Source organism: Hydra vulgaris, chromosome 04 (assembly GCF_038396675.1).
Source record: "Hydra vulgaris chromosome 04, alternate assembly HydraT2T_AEP".
Taxonomy (NCBI): Eukaryota; Metazoa; Cnidaria; class Hydrozoa; order Anthoathecata; family Hydridae; genus Hydra; species Hydra vulgaris.
In genome coordinates, this window is record NC_088923.1 from 3,725,643 (window position 1) to 3,739,264 (window position 13,622).

Sequence of the window (13,622 nt, forward strand, 5' to 3'; positions counted from 1 at the left end):
TTGGGCTAGCACATCTTGAATGTGATTGTTGATGTAATTTTGTTGATGTAATTTTGTACCTAAAACAATCTCACCCATCGGAACACAGCAGAAGCCATCGGTCAACAAAAAAGTGGAATTTTTCTAAGTTGATAAGGCATTATTATTATTATTATTATTATTATTATTATTATTATTATTATTATTATTATTATTATTATTATTATTATTATTATTATTATTAACGGTTAAACACATTGCATCTGGTAAAGCAAAAAGAAAACCACAACGTCCTACTTTTCTCATGAAATTTAAAATGAAGTGATTGAATTAATCGGGCAGAAAGCCAGAAAAGAGATATTTTAAAATATCAAAGAAGCTTAATACTACTCTAATATACGGTACTATTAGATCTGTTAGAGTAGTATTTAGTACTAAAAGTACTAAATGCTACTCTTTCAGTATCAAACAGTACTCTGTTAAATTCTAAAAGAGTATGTATTTAATACTTTTGTAGTGTGGTTTTCTTTTGCTTTACTAAAATTGTTGTGGTTTTTTTTGCTTTACCAAAGAGTATGTCACTAACTGTTCTGTTTGACTGCACTGCAGATACATCCCACAAGAGCAGATGACCCAAATAATCAGGTATGTCCACATCAATAAATATACCGATACAATTAAAGAATGTTTTGTGGATATTAAATCTTAAAAAAAAAGAGAGAAAGTCTTCAGAGAAGGCAACAGAGATCTGTAAAAAATTAGAGAAAGATGGTGTAAGATTTTCGATTGCCGCGGTCAAGGCTACAACAATAATTCATTTTTTTTTTTTGAATTAGCGAGATTTATTTGATGTACAGCTCACAGTTTAATTTAAGGCACCTTTTACTTTTTTCAAAGTTCTATAACAAGAGAGGAAAACTGTTGAAAACATTGACAAACCATTTCACAAACAACTCAAAGAAATTCTTTTAGTTTTTGAATGCCCATGACAAATGCTGTCACAATTTGCAGTTTGAAAAAGATCTTATCATTCAAATTGATTTTATTTTTTTGTGTTTTGCAACTTTCACCTCCTCACAGCAAAAACAGAATTCGGGTCCCAGTGCAACCTCGTGTTTGACAGTATTATTACAAAAATTTAGTGGCGGTTTGAGATTGCTATATCCCCTAATTTTAACTTTCTCTGCAGACATGCACTCTCTAAAAGTTCAATGGTTCAACTAAAGAAAAGGGCCAAAAATTTATTTCAGATCTGCAATTCAGGGTAGATTCTTATGAGTTTTAGTCGGCAAATTTTAAAAATCAAGCTTCTGCAACGATGGAAAGCTCATACATAAATATTAATTGAGTGAGTAAATACTAATTGCTATTTGTTTCTTCCTCATTTTACTAGTCTTATTTTTTACGAGGGGAAATGGTTTCAGTAAACTCATGAGATCAACTGTGTCTCATGAGTTTACTTTCAGTAAACTCATGAGATCAACTGTGGTCCAAGAATGTTTGTCTAGTCTGGCTATAGTTTCATTGGAACACGAAGTGGCCGGCACCCTCAATTTGGTTACATGCCTCCAAAAACAGAAAAGTGAACTTGAACTCAAGTTTGTGCAACATTCGTGATAAATTGCACTTTACACTTAATATAATAAGTTTTGTGATCAATAAATTAACTTTCAATTTTTTTTATAGGAAGGATGGGGGGGGGGGGGGGTGTTGGGAGGGGAGCACAAATTCCTTGTTTGCCCAAAGCGCAAAGTACATATCTTTATATCTCTAAATTTTCCCTGAGTACATCTCTTTATTTCTTTTAAAAAAAGACTAATTTAGAGAAAAAGTGGAAAGGCCAACATGCCTACTCAACGTCATCAGCCTTGGATGAAACTTTAATTAGTTGTTTGGTTTTTTGTTTGTTCTAATTAATAGAAAGTATAACTTCTATTCTTTAAATCATAATAAAATTCAGTAATGAGATTATAGTCATACGTATATCTTTGTTTGTGCTTTGTTTTCAATTCATCTTTATTTTTCTATTTTTTGCTATGCATTTAGTCTTGGATTATAAACTAAAGTCTTCTAATATCTTGACAAAAAATTCTTGGGATAGCATACATATAGGTCATGTTTTGTTATGGTATGTAAAATGCTTAAGTGGTATATGTATTATTTGGGTATAAGTATCAAAAGCATATAAGTGTTTTGGGTTTGTTATAGTTAACATTGCAACAACAACTTTCTCTACATGCATCACATCACGACTTTAAAACCGTCATTGTTTTATAGATTTAAATTGCTTTATAAATTTGAACAAATATTGTCTTATAAATTTATTTATATGCGAGAATCATGTCTTTTAGGTCGCCAGAGATTAGAGTTGTAAAATGCATATATAAATTTTATATTTGTATGAGTTTTAAGTTTTTATTGTAATTATATCAGTTGTCAATGTTTATATTGTAATGATTTGCATAATATGCATGCACATATTATTAAAAAAGCGTACAATATTCAAACAAAAAGTGACTTATATCCCCAAAAACTAAAATAACAATTCGGTGTTAAAATGACTTTGGATAACGTAGGATTTTGTTAAGATAATATAAACCTATATGTGCGTAAGGTACGGTTACAGAGTGCCAATTCAGTTGAAAAACAATATCTGTACTATGTGAAAACAAAGATATTCACATTGAAATTCCACTGTCGCTACCACCGTCAAGTTTACCTAGTTACATCAAGTTTATTGTCCTTTTTTTCTTTATTTTTTTTAATTATTTTTTTACGGAGTTTTGTCATTTTTTTAAAGATTTTAATAGAGTTTTTTTTTTCTTATTCTATTTTTATTTTTTTTTTATTATAATAACTTTATTTTCTTGGCACTTGTTAAAGCTAACAAGGGGCTCTATGAAAAGATTGTGTTGACTCTGGTCATCCATATCTTATTTGAGCCCCTGTGTGTTTATATAAATATATATAATTTCTTTTTTTTATGGAATAATTTTTTTATATTATTGTATTAACAGCAAAATATATGAAAAAAAAAAGAAAAAGTTAATCCTATCCCTAATTCCTCTTAAATTACTAAACCTTATAATTAATAATACTTATTTTAAAAGGGAAACATACGTAAACTTTTAAGGATTAAAACTGTATGAAAATTTACTGTGGAATTCAGATATAAATAGTATTGAAAAACATCACTCTCAACAAATATTGCAATGATGTTTAAGGCTAAACCTTTTCTAAATAAAACATTCCTGAAAAAATAATATTTTGTCTTTGTTCACAGTTATTTGTCTTACGGAAATACTGTGTGGACTAGTACTGGCTATACAAAACTCAAGAAAATCTACAACAGATGAAAACATGCGGGCAGAATAGTGTTTATGGCCAATAGAAATGCTCCTTGTAAACCACTTTTATGTGCGCTCGGTGCTTTTAATGTGATTAAACTCAATTTACACCAAGTTTTATTGTTTATGTTTAAAACAAAAATAGAATTGTCCCCAAAAGTCTTTCAAACTTATTTTAATAAAATTAATCATAAGTATTATATAAAGATTTCAGATAACAATTTTGTTCTTCTCAAATACAATTTATATTTAACCTCCTGTTCAATTAAATACCGCGGACCTTATCTGTGGAAAAAATTTCCAGATATTGTCAACAAAAATAGACTACATTAGAGTAATTTAAGAATGAATAAAAAAGATTACAACTGTTCAGGGATCTTAATTTATCCGACTTTAAATGTTTCTTTTAAAGTAAGCTCAATCAAATAAAAACTTTATTTATATCAATGAAATTTAAGTGACGATGTTAAAAATCATCTAGTGATAATGTTAATTATAAAATTTTATATTATTTATTTATTCAAAAGTTTTTGTTAGTGTTTCTTAAAAATTTTAGCGGCTGCAAGCATTTTAACACTTCTTAATTATTTGCTATTATGAATTTTTTTATTTTCTTAATTATTTTTTGTTTTAATTCTGATGTATGTTCTTTATATATATTTGTATGTTATGGTTATGTCGAATTTTCTAATATATATTGGGCTCGGCGATAAGGCAAAATGTGCCTTCTCCTTGTCCCAGCCATTATTTTTGATTTATGTATATGCAATGTAAACATTCTTTAACGGCGAAATAAATTTAAAAAAAAAAAAAAAATGTTTGTAACTTACGCTACTCGCGGAAGACTTTTTTTTATGTTAACTCACCTCCGTAAGGCGAAGGAGACTATTTAGTTGTGGCTACAACCCTTTCTCAACTCTATAAGTTCGAAACACGAACCTTGACGCTGCTGTGCGAAGAAACAATAGTACATGTTAGAAGAAACAATAGTACATGTACTACCAGGGATGTAGTGGGAATTGAACTCGTAACTTTTCGTTTATGAGGCGAGCGCTCTTCTACTACACCACTACTGCTTAAAAAAAAACTTTATAAAATAATGCCGAATCGTCTGCAGAAGAACGGGAATCTCAAGTTGTGTATACTTCAAGTGACCGAAAATCAATTAACAAATAATAAGGTAATAAGGTGCCAGTGCTTTGCTTATCAAAATATAAAGTGAAAATAATTTTGAAGGTAGCATAGTTACGACAGCAAACACAATTTTTGAAGAAGCGTGAATAAATTAGTTTTAATTAATTTTGAAAGAAAAAATAGATAAGAAAAATATTTGTACAACATACGTCTCGCGAATCATAAAAACATATTTATTAGTATGTCTTGAATTTGTTGCTAAGGCAAAGGTAAATAAGCAAGATAACTTTGTTGCATTAGACATAATGACACTTAAAAGCCGCAGGCAAAATGATTAAATATGATGTGTAGAACCTTAACAAAAGGTTACACTTTAATTTTACCCATTCGGGAAAAATCTACGAAAACGTATAACAATACGTTAATACCACCGTGGAACAAATAAAGGAATTGGTTGGGATTTTTGGCGAAAGTCATCAGGATTCAAAAATTTCATCAAAGATTCAATGGGCAAGGTGGACCTTTTACATAGAAAAGTTTAAACAAACTAAAAAAATTGACACAGAAAGAATTACTCTCTGAAATTATACATTTGTGAGATCGACAATTATATTGGACATTCGGCAGTAAAATTAGTTGGTAAATTTAAAATCTCGATAAAAAATAAAACCATTAAACAATACCATAGACAGCGCAAATGTTGATGTTATATATTGATGTACAACTTTAAACCATTAAAGCAATTGTGATCATATTCACAATTTTGTTTAATTTCAAAAAATTGTTGATTGGTAAGCATGGTCTTTTTTGTAAATATATTGGCACGTTATCTTTTTTACATTACTATATATTATGTGTTTTTTATATATAACAATATATGTTACTGCAAATCAAAACGTGCAACATGTATTTTACGTTATATACATAACATAAAATACTTATTGCGTAATTTGATTTAAAAGCACATGCTTTCGCAAATCTTGCTTATATTTGATACAAATGTCATTTTAATTGGTCATTTTAAATAAAATTTATAACCAACCTAAAAAAGTCAAACTAGGAATTTTTTAAATGTGATATACAAATTCAGCATCCTTGAGAGCATAAGTGTTTACCTGGCTTTTTTTTTTAATTTCTAAGAAAGTTCAGATTTATTAACTTATAACTTATAAAATAAAAACATTTTTTATATAAGCAAATAAAATAACATTTTTTTGTCAAAAGATTTCAAAATGAGTTTTAATTTGAATTGTTTGAGATTAATTTGTTCTGCTTTAAACATGTTTCATTAAATAACATATCGAATTCAAACAATAGCTTTTCCTCTCAGTTGAAGCTATTAGTTTAGTGTATAGTTTTTATTTGCATGTTGATGATACTATTATAAATATAAAAGATATAAAAGTGACAATGGTTCTTTCAGATTATGACTTTGAATTAAATGATGCTATTAAGTTACAAAAATCTTTATCCCCTATTCGTAAGATAACATCTTTGTTTTATTTTATTTTTTAAAAGAAGCTGCTGTTACAGTGAAAAAACGTAGTGCAATTGTAAGAACCTGTACGGATAATCATAAAGGTACTCAGCGTCGCCGCAAAGTTTTTGATAAAACTACTAACTGTCTGGCAATTAAACCATTAGACAATCATTTACTTTAGTTTTAGACAGACGCGAGTTGCATTTGACAATGAACTTTATTGATATAGCAAAAGGAAATGAAGATTATTTATTAACTTTACCACCACATACGTCACACAAACTTCAACCTCTATATTTTGGTGTTTATTAATCTTTTAAAGGTTTTTATAATCGTGAAGTAGATTCTTGATTTGTAAACACTCAAGAAAATTAGTTTTTGAACTGGGGGAACTTTTGTGATAACCTTTTTTTTTCAAACTTTAAAGACATCAACGCCAAGTAACATTTTTATTATGTTTGCATCAATTGGCTTGTGTCTATTTTAACTCGACAAATGAAAAGATGAAGACTTTTACTAATACCTTGCATTTTAGATTTTCTGTGTTTACAGATTTCTGTGTTTAGAGTAATAATATATACCTACTTATAACTACTTTTAATATGATGACTATAATTTCAATTAAAAATTTAAAAGTGAGACAAATTTTAGGCCTTTGAATAAAATACATTAATTTTTTGTTACAATCTTTAGGTTAATGATTGTTCAAATCCTTATAAACCTGTAAGTACTTCAGTGGACCTTTTTCCTTACCGATGGTACGAAATATGCCCATAGCTCGCTTTAAACCCTGGATCTTCATATCGTTAGCAATTTTTCATTTGTCTAAAAAATTAAAACAAACTACATTAATTTATAATAACAAAATAATATTCAGTTATATTCTTTTAGCGGATAATGTTAATGATAAAGTGGGAAATGAAGTTGTCGTAATGTTATGCAAAATAGGATAATTAAGGTGTTTTAGTGAAACGAATTCTTTCTACTCGTATAAAAAAAATGCAATAACTTTGCGTCTCAACGGAAAAAAACTTTAAAACGGAGACTAAAGAGGTGGACACAGTTTAGGATTTTCTCAAATTATTGATATTGATAAGGTATTAATAATATGCGGAAATTTTAACGGGTAAAGTGCGGAAATAACCTGTGGAAATAAAGTTAGGGGTTTAAGTATATATTTTTACTGATTAAGGACATGCTAAGTAGTGAAGCTACATCAAGTGAAGGTTTTAAACGGCCCTGAGTTCACAAAAATATAATGGAATACAAGTTTATCTTACTGATTAATCACTGTACTTAAGATATATTTGATATTACCCGTTTGCTTTTGTTTGCCAGGGTTTTTCCGCGCTAAGCTATTGAATCAAAATAAACAGTTTAAACTATATTTTAATGACAGTATACCTCAAAATGGGGTAAGTAGGAATAGTTTTCTATGTTTTTCTAGTACAACTGACTGAGATATAATTTTTTGATTGCATTTTTAAATACTAAATATGGCCATTTATTGCTCCCGTAAAGTTATGAATTTTTTGACAAATAAAGTTAATGACTGACCTCATTTATTTTATTTTAAGTTTATTTTTTGTTCCTTAATATTACAAATTCGTAATTACATAATAAAGATTTATTAACTAAGGCACAATGAATATATAAATTTTAACCAAATATTGCGAAGTGGCTTTACAAAAATAATAAATTTACTCTAACACTTTAAAAAGAACGTGGAAAACTTGCAGAAGACCAAATGGACTTATCATCAAGAACCGCTTTACATTGTCATAAATATAAAAGCATATTCATAACATTTTTACATAAATGTCAGATACCAAGTTACAAATGAATTATCGTTGTTTTTTTTAATATTTACACATTTATTACTAATGAAATATTCAAGATATATCTATATGTAATAAAAAATTATTTAAGAAGCTTGCAGAGAATAACTTTAGAAAAAATTAGTTACTAAATTGTTACACTTTAAAATACTCTTTTTAAAAGTTTTTTTAAAGCAATTTAAGTTTTTTAAATCATTGTTATTTAAATTAACTAGTAAAAACTTATTCCAGATACGAGGTGCACGATAAGTAATTTTGAATTTCTCTAGTTACTTTTGCATGAAGGCTCTAACAGGGTACTATTTGTATGCAATAAATATTAAAAAATATACCCTGGTTTTTGTTTATAAAGACTATAGATAATTGAAAGACATTTTTGCATTTTGCTATTATACATAAGTCTTAGAACATTATATACATTTAGTTCAAACAGCGTTCAATAAAGACAATTGTTCAAAAATGTCTTTATTAAGAGGTTTTTAATTATAGTTTTATTTTTAAGATTAGGGATCGTCCATAAATTACGTAACGCAAAACTTATTTAAAAAATGAAAGTAGGAGATCATTTTACTCTTTTTCATGTCGATTTTCGCTGGACTTAAAGGGTTGTTTATTTACTTGGTTTATATAAAGACTCCGCGAGGGAAAACTTTGATCTTTTTTGTTTTGCCTATTAGTTTAATTTCGCGTTACGCAATTTGTGGACGATCCCTTAGTCACACGTATAGCATGTTTTTGTTTACGATAAAGTGGTTCAAGTTTCGTTTTATCGGTACTACTCTATGCTATATTACGTTAGTTTAGGTAACTTTGAACGAAGCTATTGTAGATTTGTTTTAGTAGTGATTATTTTTATTAAGTAACGTGACTGATATATTATTCTGATGCTTTTGGATATTTTACTACTTAAATAGATATTTAATTCAGTCTTTCAATTGATTTTTGTTAATAAAAACATCCAAAAGTTTTGTAACGGTATCCCTTATTATTTTTTTGTTTTCTGTCTGTCCCTAATGACCCTCTATGTGGAGTGAAAAAAGACACCAACTGTTTTAAATGTTTGTCTTTATTCTACCTCTATGTTGTCATTTTAGGGTTGACGATTGTCTCTATTTGGGGTTATAATAGAGACACTAGGAAACAGTGTACTTAAAGTGTATCAGTAATTAGCAGCGCTCCTAATTTAAACCAAACAATGTTACCAGTGCACCTAAAGTCCACAATTTGCGTTTTAGGCACTTAAAGCGCACTGGTAGCATTTAAAACTAACTAGAATACACAACAGGCACACAATTGGACAAAACTTTTATTTAATTTAAAACAACAAATTGTTACTAAAGTTTTTATTATACTAGTTATTAAAAGGTGCATTAAAAGCTCTTAGCATCAAAAATACAAATTTTCAGTATAATATTACAACTAAAACATAAATGTGGCTCATAATGAACACAAGTTAACAATAAAACTCGTCAAATTAAGTTGTAAAAGTACAAAAATGAGCACCGTTTATTTAATAACTATTTGAAATGAAACTAAAACAAAATATAAGTGCAGTACTTTCTTAGTAATAAAAAATATTGATACTTGTACTACTTTTACTATTAACAAAATTGTAACCAATCTTTAGAGTCTACATTGAATTTTAAAACAAAGTTCAAGAGGTGGTTGATCTATACATCATATTATTTGAGAAAAAACAGGACGCAAAAATGTTCCAAGTCATTCTTCCGAGTACAAAACCTAATCAACTCGGCCAAGAAACAATTTTCAATTTTTTCAAGAGTTCTATGCAAAATTGACAGCAACCCTTACTTTCATATGTGGATTCAATTAAGAATTAATAAAAATATAATAGTTAACATTAGGTATTCTGTAACATCACAGTTTCATTAAATTTCTTATGCAACAATTTAGTAAAGTTTCGCAATGACACCTTCAGTACTTTTGTCTGTGCCAAAAAAGATTTTTTATACTTACTCTTTTGACACTCACTCTTGCTCACACGTCTTTTTTTTTTCGCCACGCTTCTGGTAAAACTGCTGGTTATTTTAGTAAAATTGCTGCTAAAAATATATATACAAAAAGTTAATTGGTTAAAGTTTCTAATTTCATTATGAATCTAATTTACAGCTAAATAAACATTACATTAAAATATTATTTTAATTTTAAATTTATACTGATGCTTTTAAAGTAAATTAAAAATTTACAAACAGTCTAAAAATTTCGGCACCGATATCTCCTATTGTTTATTAGATATTTTTTATAGGGTGGGGTAATAAAAGAACTTTACTTGTTCAAAGCACTAAATCAGAAATACAAAATGTTTTTTTTCTATATCTATTAGCTGTTTTCCAAAGTAAGGAAAATTTTCTTGTAGTTCAATCTTCATAGTTTTTTTTACCATTTTTTTTTATATATAGAATTAATCACATTATAACTCTCCATTTTAACATATTATATTTAATTTGAAGCCCTTCCCCCCCCCCCCCTCATTTTAATTATAGAATCACGTCAGATTACCTGTAAAATATAATAAAAAAAGGCTCATACCAACATTACCCCATAAACCAATATTAACCCACCCTACCCTAGATTTAGAAACAAGATTAAAAACGACTTTTTAATTTTCGTTCTGTAAAGTGCATCTAATTCTAATTCGCCGAATGCTAGACAATAAATATTAGGGTCTTTCAAAAAAATGACTCTTTAAAACTTCAACAAACATTGCTTTTCATGGTGCCCCACCATTAGTATTACTTAAAAAAAAAATTATCACATTTGGACCACCCTATCAGTCCACGCAATGAGCCCCAAGTTCATTTTTAGGCCGTTTTTGACCCTTTTTCCAGTCAAAATGTGGGGACCCTTCCCATAGATCAATTTTGAAAAATTAAATTTTCTTAGGCAATTTTATGCATAAGAATTAAATTAAAATCCAATGTTAAGCTTTATTTCTTTGAATAATGGGTCAATTAAGCAACTAAATTTTTCGAAAATGTTTTCTCCTTGTGGGATTTGTTGATCAGCTCCTAGCTAAAAATAAAATATGTTCGTTGAAATTACCTATATAGTTTCCACAATAGGTTTAAATTTGATAATTTTCTAAAATTGTACCTGAACGAGTTACACAGTTCTTTCACTGCAATCATTAACTATTTGCAGATTTTTAATTTGCAGATTTTGAGGCCTTGGCATGGAATACAGCTTCTTGTCAATCTCGTCACGGTCATGGACCTTTTCATCAGCTAAAGTCATTACGCCAGCTAAAGCTAGCGGTAGGATGAATGTAACAGTTGTGTCTCTGCAATGAGTCAATAACAGGGTTTGCCAGCTCAGGTTTGTCATCAGAGTACCTTATCATCTGCCACAGAGGTTTCATATCCTAAGAAATGATCTTTGGATAGCAAAATACTAAAAAAAAATAATTTCTATTTAAAGTTTAGTACGTTTTAAATAATAAGGAAATACAAATTACAGTAAATAACCTGAGAGAGAGCAACGGCTGGATTTTTCGCCCAGAGAAACCATTCAGTGTAAAATAATTTGATTTCTTTCTTCCCATGGGACTTGAGTCTAGGAATGTTATCCAATAGAAGAAACATCTTCATATAGTATATTCCTTTTATCAAAAACCGAGAATGACTTACAGCTCCAGGTTTTCGGAGTGTGTATTGCACATCTCTAGATAGCACCATAACTGTGAGTTCCGCTAACTTAAGATAATCACGCCTGCATCCATTCTAAATATAAATACTTATTTTTATAATAAGCAATTAATCAAACTGAATGTTTACATTACGTTTTTACTTTTTGCAACATTTAAAAAAGTCATAAAAAAATAAGATTCATTCATTACATTTTCAGTTTGATATCTGATATCTGAAGTCCTCTTCTTATCTTTTCTGATCTTATCAATTAGATACATATAATCCGATATCAATCAGGTATTACATATTCTTCAGGATTTCTACTAATCTGAAAGTAGTTCTGAAGATACTGAAGAAAAATTTTTCTCGACTTAGTATTTGATGAACCATCCCTGTGACGACTCTTCCTTAACATGTTGTAATAATCCGCTGTACTCTGAATCTTCATCATATACATGGCAAATAAAAAATTTAAGTGAATTCCCATTTTAATAAAATACGTGCTTTAAGCATTTAATTAAAAAAAATACTTTATATACAATGTAAAGAGCGTAATAAAATAACATAAATTTTCTACTGTGTAAATATAAATTGAATTAAAGGTTAAAAATGCAGTACTTTTTTTTAAACACAAAGAAAGAATATAAAAGGTTTGTCTTATATTATCCATTATAATTAGAGGGAATCCAGCTAGATTCCATGGCCCAGCCAATTTAGACATTACACAGCAGTGGGTTTTCTCTGCAGGACATTGTAGCTCAAAAGAATTCATATTGAATTGGCACCTGATTAAACCTTTTATCTTGGCGTTTGGATATAGCTTTCTAATATGTAGGTAATATTGCAGAACATCTTTGCCATTAGGAAGCTTATTGCTTGGGAGAGTCTTGCTAGTTTTCTTTACAAGAAATATTTCTAACTTGTTTCTTGTACGTTTATCTTTTTCTTTGTCGACATTTTTATTTTATTTTTTTTACTATCTGAAAATATATAAATATATGTAAAAAAAAATAGATATTTACTAAAAATATAGTTTTAAACATTGGTAAACATCAAGTATTAAAGAAAGGCAACTTTATACGGTTACGTTAAAGAGGGACAACCTAAACAACGACTTTTTCTAGACGATTCTGTAGCTGCTTTAAACATTACATTCCGACGGTAAACACCAAAGGCGCTAAAAAAACCATAGCGAAGAGCAGAAAAATGCAAAAAATCAACATTTTCGAAAAATGCAGTTGTTTAATTGATCCATTATTCAAAGAAATAAAGCTTAGCATTGGATTTTAATTTAATTCTTATGCATAAAATTGCCTAAGAAAAGTTAATTTTTCAAAATTGATCCATGGAAAGAGTTCCCTTAATTTAACTGAAAAAAGGGTCAAAAACGGCCTAAAAATGAACTTTGGGCCCATTGCGCGGACTGATAGGGTGGTCCAAATGTGATAAAAAAAATTTTTTTTAGTAACATCAATGATAGGGCACCATATGAAAAGTAATGTTAGTAGAAGTTTTAAAATTTTTTTGAAACACCCTAATAAATATACTTCAACTTCAATTAGTAACATATTAGAATGTATTATAGCACATTGTAACCTAGTTCAGCTAGTTGCATTATTTGTTTATTGTTAAGCACTATAATATGATATCTTTACAAAGATACTACTTTTAAAAATTTATTCAGGTATGGATAGCAGTGCCTATTTACAAAAATGCTCAAAAATATGTGTTAAGTTACATAATACAGGGAAGGCAATTTTTTAATCTTTGTTCTTGGTTTTGTTTTAAAAAAAAAAAAACGCCAACTTTATGTCATATTAACACAAATTTACTCATGATATAATTAATCAACAATCAGCAAAAAATTTTAAGCATTTGAGATTGCAAAACAGATTGTCTACAAATTTGTCAAAACATAACAAAATAACCTTTTATATCTATATTGAGATTTAAAAAGTACAAAATCTATTTTCTTAAAATCAAGAAACTAATACTTTTAATCGTTCTTTAAGTTAACTGCGTAATGTTATTAAAATGTTAGTTCAAAACAATCATTATTAAACTTTATAGTATATAAATAGGTATGTGGATTGAAAATTTTAAATTAATCAAATACTAAATAGTTATACATCAATGGAAAGAGCTCTAACACATTATTCTAATGGTGGAAAAACTACCAAAATTGAACAACCCCACA